Source organism: Mirounga angustirostris, unplaced genomic scaffold (assembly GCF_029215605.1).
Source record: "Mirounga angustirostris isolate CCGP_5_RB_7025 unplaced genomic scaffold, mMirAng1.0.hap1 SCAF_7, whole genome shotgun sequence".
Taxonomy (NCBI): domain Eukaryota; kingdom Metazoa; phylum Chordata; class Mammalia; order Carnivora; family Phocidae; genus Mirounga; species Mirounga angustirostris.
Genome location: NW_026991715.1, coordinates 118,063,857 through 118,075,726, shown reverse-complemented (window position 1 = coordinate 118,075,726; position 11,870 = coordinate 118,063,857).

The window sequence follows — 11,870 nt, the reverse complement described above, 5'->3', positions numbered from 1 at the left end:
CGTCCAGAAATGGACTCCTAACTCTATGGTCAACTAATCTTTGACAAAGCAGGAAAGACTGTCCAATGGAAAAAAGACAGTCTCTTCAACAAATGGTGTTGGGAAAATTGGACAGCCACATACACAAGAATGAAACTGGACCATTTCCTCACACCACACACAAAAATAGACTCAAAATGGTTGAAAGACCTCAATGTGAGACAGGAGTCCATCAAAATCCTAAAGGAGAACACAGGCAGCAACCTCTTCGACCTCAGCCACAGCAACTTCTTCCTGGAAACATCGCCAAAGGCAAGGGAAGCAAGGGCAAAAATGAACTATTGGGACTTCATCAAGATAAAAAGCTTTTGCACAGCAAAAGAAACAGTCAACAAAACCAAAAGACAACCGACAGAATGGGAGAAGATATTTGCAAATGACATAGCAGATAAAGGACTAGTATCCAAAATCTATAAAGAACTTCTTAAACTCAACACCTAAAGAACAAATGATCCAATCAAGAAATGGGCAGAAGACACGAACAGATATTTTTCCAAAGAAGACACCCAAATGGCCAACAGACCCATGAAAAAGTGCTCAACATAGCTCGGCATCAGGGAAATCCAAATCCAAACCTCAATGAGATACCACCTCACACCAGTCCAAATAGCTAAAATTAACAAGTCAGGAAACGACAGATGTTGGCAGAGATATGGAGAAAGGGGAACCCTCCTACACTGTTGGTGGGAATGCAAGTTGGTGCAGCCACTCTGGAAAACAGTATGGAGGTTCTTCAAAGAGTTGAAAATAGAGCTACCATACAATCCAGCAATTGCACTACTGGGTATTTACCCCAAAGATACAAATGTAGTGATCCGAAGGGGTATGTGCACCCCGATGTTTATAGCAGCAATGTCCACAACAGCCAAACTGTGGAAAGAGCCAAGATGTCCATCGACAGATGAATGGATAAAGAAGATGTGGTATATATATACAATGGAATATTATGCAGCCATCAAAAGGAATGAGATCTTGCCATTTGCAACGACGTGGATGGAACTGGAGAGTGTTACGCTGAGCGAAATAAGTCAATCAGAGAAAGACATGTATCATACGACCTCACTGATATGAGGAATTCTTAATCTCAGGAAACAAAGTAAGGGTTGCTGGAGTGGTGGGGGGTGGGAGGGCTGGGGTGGCTGGGTGATAGACATTGGGGAGGGTATGTGCCATGGTGAGCGCTGTGAATTGTGCAAGACTGTTGAATCACAGATCTGTACCTCTGAAACAAACAATACATTATATGTTAAAAAAAAAAAGAAGATAGCAGGAAGGGAAGAATGAAGGGGGGGGGAAATCGGAGTGGGAGACGAGCCATGAGAGACTATGGACTCTGAGAAACAAACTGAGGGTTCTAGAGGGGAGGGAGGTGGGGGGATGTGTTAGCCTGGTGATGGGTATTAAAGAGGGCACGTTCTGCATGGAGCACTGAGTGTTATATGCAAACAATGAATCATGGAACACTACATCAAAAACTAATGATGTAATGTATGGTGATTAACATAATATAATAATAATAAATAAATAAATAAATAAATAAATAAATAAGCTCTTGGGATAGCTTTCTAGTAGAGCAGGATTCTGGATAGAGAGGATTCTAGACTTAATGAGGTAATTAGAGACAGAGCAGAACTTCCCCCAACTTCTCATTAAAACAAAAACAAAAACAAAATCCAAAATACTTTGGGTTCATATTGTAAGAAAGATAAAGGAAGATAATGAAAGTGGGAAGAAATGTTATGACCTAAAAAGAGGGAGCCACTCCTAAAAAGTCACCCTGATAGGAAAGAGGAATGTTGCAGCAAAACCCTGCAGCTGGGTGTTGGTGGGGCGGACGGGAGAGAAGGGAAGGTAGTGTTGTTGGGGGCCCAGGAAGCTGACACCACTTGCATAAGCAGACTAGTTGCCCAACCACAGGGGTGATGATGCTCCCTGAACTCACCCTTCTGTGACCTGTGGTGCAGATTCTGGCTTGGTAGTATTATGCTTGAGATCACAGGTGATCCCTATCAGTGCCCATGGGGTGGATACCCTACAATGCCACTGGATGGAAGGGTGTGGAAGGTTTATGTGGAAGAGAAAGTCCCGTTCCTGAACCCTGATAAGATACACATCTATTACAGAGCCTTCTACTGAAATCAGATAAACAATATCTAAATGCATCCCTAGAAATTGGGTTTTACTGAAGAAGTTTATTTTAAGAAGAAATATTTTCTTTTAGGGGCTTCTGGCTGGCTTAGTCAGTGGAGTATGTGACTTTTGATCTCAGGGTTGTGGGCTCAAGCCCCACATTGGGTGTAGAGGTGGCTTAAAACTAAAATCTTTTTCTTTTTTTTTTAAATAAAATCTTAAATTTTTTTTCTTTTACAGTTGAGAAAAGTAGAATAAAAGTAAAATAAATACCTCACTTAATTGAAGTGTAGCAATGGTAGCTTTCCATCTTTTTTGTTGTTAGTTCTGAAACTCCCACTGAGAAACAAGTGATTATTTCAAAATCTATAATTTGAAAACCAGGGTACATTTTTTCCTTTAAAAATAAAACAAAATGTTTTGAAATTATCCCAATAACCTATGTTATTAAAAATATTTAAATAAGGAAAAAATATTCATAATACCACCATTCAGAAATAATCACTCTTAACATTTTGCTATGATTTCTAGGTACACCATGAAACATAACCACTCAGATTTAAAGAATTTGACTTCTCAAAAGTTTGATTTCAAGCTGTCCCCTCAGCTTATAAGGCATGATCTGAGCATGACAATATGGGAGCCACCAGGAAGACATCTTTGTAGGTTTAAAATTGGTGATTGTTGTACTAGGTTTTCTTTTCAAGAAACCTGCGATTGTTTAGGTTATCTTAGCAATGGTCTATTAGACTGCTTCCCTCATTTTAATTGATTTATTTTGCCTTTACTGTTTGTATCAGTCAATAATTAACACAATAATGCCGAGGAACAAATGCATTCCAAACTCTGTGGTTTAAAGCAACAATCATTTGTTCTCATTCATGTGTCTGTGCCTGATCTAGGCTGGGGTAGAGTGGGCTTGGCTCCAAATTGCAAGATGAATCCAGGTCTACCCTACATGTCTCTCATCCTTCTGGGAACCAGCAGATCACCTAGGTTTTTATCTTCTCATGGTGATGGCAGAAATGCAAGAAAGCAAGTCCAAACACACTAGCACATTTCTAGCTTCTGCTGATTTCATACCTGTGAACAACCTATTGACCAAAACATGTCAATGGACAAGCCCAAAGGCAAGGGCAGCCATATAGACTCTACTTGGCGGGAGGCCAAAGAAAGTCACACAACCAACAGCAGTAAGAAGGAGACTTCTCCCATGTAAGTTAGAGGGTAGGAGGATTTTTGAGTAAGAATGGAATCTAGTCCATTAAACTTCAATACAAACATTGGAAATCATAAGTTTGCTTTGTTAATTCTTGAGGTCATTGTATACTGTTAACATGAATGACACATTTTGGTTTACAAAAATTTGCCCTATGACAACTTTTTCATGGATGATTCATTTTCATAAGATGGGAGAAGAAAAATACATTTTTAGAAATCATCCTCACTAGGTTCTTCTGTAACCACTTTTCCATGACAGTAACTAGTGATAGAGATATTAATTCTAACTCCTGGTTCTATTATAAATTTTCTGTGTAAACTATAAGAAGTTTAAACAGGTAGAACCATAGTTTTCAACACACACCATTTCCTACACAGGGCAGTAAGAAGGCCAAAGCCCCCAAGGGAAGAGAGGATCAGATTCAGGGAGCAAAGACTCTAGGGAGTGATTTCAGGGATCAGAAGCTAGGGGAAAAAGAAGAAGGCGTTTTGCTGTGATGTCAGGAAAGAAGTTTGTAAGAATCTGTCCAATGAGAACGCTTCATGCTTTCATGAAAACAAATTTTTAAACGGAAAGCTACAAAGTCACTTTGGAAAGAGTGCTCCAATGTTGTTGCTCATTTCATCCCGCTTGGACGCTGCTGCTTTTTTATAAGTGTCCATCTCAGCCACCCCAAAAGAACACCTTTTCCTTCCAATCTCTGTATGTGTCTTTCTTAAATAAACTTGTCTCTCTCTCTATATTCCTAGATTTCAAAGAACTGTGAAAACCCACTTAGATCATGTCTCTACCATTAGACAGGCCCACACCTAAAATAGCCTAGACAAAAAAGAAAAATATGGCTAGAGTTGGCAACCATTTTTTGTTGGAAGCTTGCTAATGTCAGCATTTTAGGAGGCTGGTGTTGCCAGGTGGTCGGAGGAAACACTTGTATTCTATGGGACATACGAATAACTGGGATAGATTTAAAGTGGTGCAGCTCTGGGGGCCACACCTGGTCTGGATGGATTCAAGCTTAGGTTGGGCCTGGCATAGGTCTAGGCTAAGCAGTTGGCTAAGAATGATTTGATAGGACAGTCAGTAACTTCCCTAGAACTGCAGGCATTTAATACAGGGTGGCTATTTATGTCACCCTCTGCCAAGTTTGCCATGCAAAACCACTGTTGAAGAACTCTAGCCAGCAGATATTGAGCAAGTCATGTCACGTGCTTTCTCTTTCAAAATCTTTCACTGTCTAAGATCGCTGATTTCTGTGGTAAATATGCCCACTATAGCTTGTTTCAAGCTACCAGTATAAAATCACTGCCTATGGAGTGAGGAAAAGATGTGTACAATTGAGCTTGCAAGCTTATGTGAACCAGCTCAGTACATCACAGATTCCAGGGGGGCTTCCTGCTGCCTAGAATGTCCTTTTTCACTTTCTTTACTCCTGTTTTATTCAATATTCAGCATCTACCTACAAACCTTTTTTCCCAGTTCAGTCTGAGGTATGTGCCCTCTCTCTGTGTTTCCATTTTGCACCATGGAAGGATACTGTTCGGCTTCCTTTTAATGAGAATTTATTGAATATTTTCTGTGTTTCACACATTAGCTTAAATATAAAAGAAATACTGTTGAACAGAGCAAATGACCAAGGTTCGGCACACGTTTGCTTAGCCTCTTAAAAAAGGAAGACAGTAAGTGTGCTAAGTACTATTACTGGGATAAGCACTGAGGAGGGGCACTGATAGCGAGCATAGCCCCTGACTCCAATGATTGCACTGTGAGAATAAAATGAGAAGAAATCCAAGCTGTAAGGAATAAAATAATCCATTTCTTGATATAATTCACCCCAAAAAGATGAACGAACACCACAGATCCAGTCCAGAGAAATGAAGTGAACTGAGGCAGGAAATGATTTTTTTTATGAGACTAGCAAGAGACCTGTAAGAGACACTGCCTTCATTCATTCCTAAGTACTGCCCCTGAACATGGAGTCGGTACTTGACCTGGCCTAACACATCATAGTACTTCATCCACTTGGCAAAGTGGTTGTACAAAAGATAGACCCTTGATCCAAGCTGGGAAGATAATTATATTATTTTTATTATGGGGTTGATATACAGGTCCTGGAGGAAGAAGTTATCCTTCTCCCACTGGGTTTACTAAGCTGGCATGTTATAGATTTGCGAATACCACAGGACCATTTTCCTTGTTATTTCAAAGTGAGAAAATACCAAGCAGAAATGGAAATGGAAAGAGAGAGAGAATACAGGTTGAGTTGAGTCCCCAGTTTGACTCCCCAAGTCCCTAGTTCTTCCAGTTCTTGCTTTGGTTTGGTAAGCCAACCACGTACCTTTTCCAGTTACTTGAGCCAACAAACCAAATCTTGCCTTTGCTAGTGTGAGTTAGAGTTCTGTTTTACCACCAAATATAGTGACCTTGGATGTGACCTCAAAGAGGCAAGACTGCATTATAGTAATGGAAGTGCTGGAAATGTACTTCCACAAAAGTTCAAGCATTTAAAGAGAACTTAAAAGATTGGAGCATAAATAAAATGTTTGAGCGGTGCCTGGGTGGCTCAGTCGGGTAAGCATCTGCCTTCAGCTCAGGTCATGATCCCAGGGTCCTGGGATCGAGCCCCACATCGGGCTCCCTGCTCAGCGGGGAGCCTGCTTCTCCCTCTGCCTCTGCCCACCCCGCAACTCATGCTCTCTCTCCCTTGCTCTCTCTCTCAAATAAATAAATAAAATCTTAATAAAATAAAATAAAATAAAATAAAATGTTTGAGAATAACAAGAGAACGGGGCTTCCCCTATACTGTCCCACCCAATATTAGTGGCATGTTCTCTTCAGTGGAGAGAAGGGCAAAAGAAATGGAGGAAGTCTGCTTGGGACTTAGCTCCAAAGTGGGGCTCAGAAGCAAGAGAGAGCCATGTGGTTCCTAACACAGCAATTAAGCAGTGTTCTCTCAGTTGGGAGAGCCTCAGTGGGCGGAGACAAGGGCCTTCAGCAATGACTTGGGTGGTCCCCTGACCAAGGAGCAGATTGGCCTCCCACGAATACCTTCATGCAATGTAAGCTCTCTGAAATTTCAGTACAATGCAGGAGAACTGGAGTAGAATTCACAAAAACTAAAGATAAATTTTCTGTCTGCTAGACATGATAGGATTAGAAATAAAAATCTATTTAAGCAATCAAAAGTAAAATACAGCCCTACCTCCTCCTCCTCCTCTTCCTCCTCCTCCTTCTCCTCCTTCTCCTTCTTCGCCTCCTCCTCCTTTCCTCTTTCACTAGAATCTCTGTCTCTATGGTCACATTGCTTCCTCCTCTTGTGTCTGCGCTTCTCTTGCCTCTCTCATCTTCCCTGCTTCTTGCTTGTAAGGACATTTGTGAAGGCATTTGGAGCCCAATCATCTAGGATAATCTCTTCATCTCAAAATCCTTACCTTAATCACATATATAAAGAGCCTTTTTCCTTAGAAGCTATTATTTACAGGTTCTAGAGATTGGGACTTGATACCTTGAAGGCCATTTGCTGAATTGCCTATCACACCCACTAAAGTATTTGGGGGTAATGGAGCATCAGGTTGGCAAATTTCTCTTAAATATTTCTGATGAAAAAAAGTTATTTGTTCTATACTTCCAACTTTTTTTATGAATTTGTTTCAAAACAAATACATACAGTTATCTTGAACAGCTCGAAAAGAAAGAAAAGAAATGTACCTCCAGGGAAGCACTTGTTCTAGAATTCTGTCAGCTCCTTCTACCTCGAATCTGTGTAGGTTGGCACCAAGTGCACAGGACTTACAAATATGAGTAAGAGAAGGCCCTGCACAGGGACTTATAACTTACTTGTAACAAATATGCATCTCAACAATACGATAGAAAATTACCAGATAAATTGGGGAAACAGAGGAGGAATCAGTCAATTATATATAGAAGTGAGGGAGAAAGTTTTTTAAAAAGTGGCTCCTTAAGAATAATGAATTCTTACTAAGCAAATTCTTTATTTCTCTTTTCATGTGCTTATCTCATTTAATCCTTTTCTTCAACCATTAAGGGACAGGAGCCATTGTTCTCCCCATTTTTCAGATGAGAAAACTGGATTTTGGGTAATAACAAATTGTGATTGTGTACCTTGCTCAAATTTACATCGTTGGTAAGTTGTAGAGTCAGAATCTGATTCTGTTTTACTTCAGAACTCAATCATCACAAGCCTTTCCTGGGATGAGTGTTAAAAATGCTTCACAACTGATATCACAAAGAAGAAAATGAATATATATTGGAAATTTTTTACCTGAATTAAAACATATATGCTATTAAAATTACATGAAACATAATTCACTGCCAAAAAAACCAACCAACCAACAAAAACCCCACGTGTTTAGTCACCTAAAACTTTTTGGAAATTCCTCATATCCCTCTTAGTTAAGCACAGTACAGCCTCAAATTAATTAAAGGGAAACCTATTAAACTTTATTTAATCCACTTTCCTCAAATTTACTTGAATCTGGAACAATTTTGGAGGGAAATATCATTATATAACATGAAATTAATATCCAATGGAACACTCTTAGGGAAATGCTTCTCTTTTGTGATGACAGCCCGAAATGTTGAAGATCATAACAAAATGAAATCAATTAATCAATGTGTATGTACTGAGTACCACCTGTATTCTCAGCACTGTGCCAAAGGATATTTAGGAGCAGTGGAAACAAAGAACAACAGGGGCACTCAAAATTTCAAGGAATTTAAAACAACAGCAATAAAAGAGAGTAATTAAGATTTCTTGTCAAGCCAACAATTATTCACTAAACTACTTACTGGGTATCATGTTTAAATAGTTTCTATTGTGTTTACTAAGATGAGTAAAACCAGCTCCTGCCCACAAGGAACTTACAGTGTAGGAATGGAGAAGTCAGGGAAGAAGAAATATTAGTGAACTGGACAAATCAGGGAAGATTTTTTTGAGGAAGGTAGTATTCGATCTGAAGGAGTTAATTTTAAATTGTTTATTTTTATTTTATTTAATAAATGAAAATTTAAAACTTTTGTCTAATGAGTATCCATAGCAGAAAATGCATTGCTATCTAGAATATATAAAGGTCTCCTATGAAGCAATAATAAAAAGCCATAAAACCCAATAAGAGTATAGAGAAAGGATATGACAGGCAATCATACTCAATTATATGTGTATACTCAATTGCCAATAAACACTTGAAAAAATGCCCACTCTCACTAATAATCAGGGAAATACAAATAAAAGCAAGATGAATATTTTTCATTCAACCAATAAAGAAGATTTAAAGATATATAGTACATATTATTGGGAATGATGCAGAGAATTAGATACTCTCAAAAACAGTTGGTGGAGTATAAGGTAATTTTGAGAGCAATTTGCTTGTTCCTATCAAATTTTTAAATTGTCAGTTCCCTGTGATCCAGTCAGTCCACTTTTACTGATCTATCCAAAGAAACTGCTGAAATTGTGCATAAAGATATGCATTTATTGCAAATTGTTTTAATCACAAAACATTTGGAAAAACCTATCATGACTGCAGAGGCATGGTTAAAATGTATGATGGTGTATCCATTCAATAAAATTATCTGCAGTAGCTAAAAGGAATGCGGTAGATCTCTTTGTATTGACATAGAAAGTTCTCCAAGACAGTGGAGAAATCGAGTTGCAAAATAACATATATTATGTGGTTCCTTTTAAATTAAGATGTATATGTATAAATCCATGAACATACATATGTGGATATAGAAATGCCAGAATGGAAGGATTCTCTTGTAACTATTAATACTAATTATCTTTGGGGTCAGGAGTGGATTTAGGGGTTAAGATGGGTGGGAATTTTCAGATTTTACTCTCTGTATTAATATACGCTTTAAATAGTTTGCATTGGGAATATATTCATGCAGTATTTATGCATTTTTAAAAACAAACAAAAGGAGAGGTATTCCAGACGAAGTAGAATTAATAAGTGAGTACAAGCTGAGAAGTATGAGTTTGTTTGCATTGGATGGTGAGGCATCTAACGAGGGTCAAGGATGCTTTTTCTTTCTTTCTTTCTTTCTTCTTTCTTTCTTTCTTTCTTTCTTTCTTTCTTTCTTTCTTTCTTTCTTTTTTTCTTTTTTCTTTCTTTCTTTCTTTCTTTCTTTCTTTCTTTCTTTCTTTCTTTCTTTCTTTCTTTCTTTCTCTCTCTTTCTTTCAGAGAGAGGGATTGAAAGAATGAGTGGGAGGAGGGGCAGAGGGAGAAACAGACTCCCCGCTGAATAGGGAGCCCCATGTGGGGCTGGATCCCAGGACCCTGAGATCATGACCTGAGCCAACAGCAGACGCTTAACCGACTGAGCCACCCAGGTGCCCCCAAGGATGCTTCTTGGTAGAAATGGGAATTAAAGCTTATTGAGAGACAAATGCGACTAAGTTAAAGAGAAGCTTGGAGCTAGAAAGAGTAGTTCAGGTTTCATGTTATAGCTTTGGTATTTTAAGTGTCTTAAGGTTGCTAGAAAGGGCATAAAACCTCAGTATGACCGATGTGCTGCTCAATTTGACTTTAGTTAGGGGATATACTAAGGACAAAATTGGGACGAATTTCACACCAAACCACCTAAAATTGTCTTCCATTTTGTCAAGTTTATTCAAGGGTGACTTTGCTTTGCTCATACTTTGATGGCTAGACCTACCGAATGAAGTCAGGATAACAGGATTAGTTTCTCCCAAAACAATACTACCAGGAGAAAGAATTGTCCAAATCCACTTTTTTTTAGGGGGGGCCAGTTGGGCCTATGAGGCATTTTGAACTTTATGGATTTCTTTCCATTACAGAGCCACTGCAAAAAGTTCTTATAAATCTAATTGTTGAAAAGAGTTTTGAGATCACCCTCCTTTGAGTGGCTTCCCTTTTCTCCCAGCTAAAATCCCACATCCTCACCCTAGCTGAAAGTCTCTTGGTGATCTCTTCCCATAGTAATCCCTCATGCTCACCCTCTCCCTCTTTCACTCTGATTCTACCTCAAGAGCAAATTGTCACAGTGCTGTTTCCACAGCTGACCAAGGCTGCTGGGCATTCCCACGGGGATTTGCTACCGAGGACAGCATCATGCATTTGGGAGAGGGGGGTGTTTTCTTTGCAAATCCTGCCTCCTGTCCTTTTAATTCCCAAGAAATAAGAGAGGTCAGGCTTTTCCCTTTCTTAAGACTTTACAGAGGATTGAGATTCATTTGGGAAAGGAAGTTCAATGCAAGAAAGGGAAAGATCGCTGCCACCAGGAGAGGCTATTTTGAGAGCCCTTAGGCTCCAGGCCTGCTTCAGAATCCATTATAGGGCTTCTTGTTGGCTTAACTCCTGGCCTGCTGCCATTGGTGAGGCCAGTTTGCTCTGAAGTGAGACTTCTGAACATTTATTTTCCACAAAGTTCAGTTCAACTGCTGAAAGTTTTGGAGACAGGACAAAGTTCATTGCAGTCTATGTCCCACCTTAGGTAAGTTAATTATTCCCCTTGTGCCTCAGTTTCTTCTTTTGTAAAATGTGAAGAATTATAGTAACAGCTACTGTAGAGGATTATTATGAATATGAAATGAGTTAATATATGTAAAGCATTTAGAGCAATACCAGGCTGTTCTAATAAGCTCTGGACACGTGTGAGTTATTAATAACTACAGCATACCCACTGAACTTATTGCCACATTTCCATTGCCTTATACTTCTACAGCTGGGGCTTTCAGCAGAGGTGAAGAATTTACATTTTTCCTCTAATAAATTTTATTTGTTGGCTCGGGATCATTTTTTCTAAACTGGTGGGACTTTTTTTTGACTAGACCCAATCATCCAATGTATCGATTACTTACTATCTTGAATTTCCTATAGCATACTGCCAGAGTTGTCCCTCATCATGAATGATTTTTGTTTCGTTAACAAACTGATAAAAGGCCTACTATGTGCTGTGTTCCTGAATGCATGTGAGTGTGTGTGTGCACAGGAGTGGTTAAGGCACGGATAAGACTTCCTCATTTCAAAAGTGCATATAGTTTTTTTTTTTTTTAAAGATTTTATTTATTTATTTGACAGAGAGAGACACAGCGAGAGAGGGAACACAAGCAGGGGGAGTGGGAGAGGGAGAAGCAGGCTCCCTGCAGAGCAGGTAGCCCGATGCGGCACTTGATCCCAGGACCCTGGGATCATGACCTGAGCTGAAGGCAGTCGCTTAACCAACTGAGCCACCCAGGCGCCCACAAAAGTGCATATAGTTTTTAATCACCGCAAAATAATGTAAATGTTTAAATAAGAGGTAAGGTAAATGGGATACTGGCTGTGGGCTGACTTTGAAAGCATCATGCCATAAGGATCTAGCATGGAACACTGATGCCTTGGTATAGTTTCTATTAGAGAAACTTATCTTGCAAAAATGCATACTAGAGAGAAAGGTTTTTTTTTCTTTTTTAAAAATCTTATCCCTTAACATTTAAAAATATTTAAATATATCACAC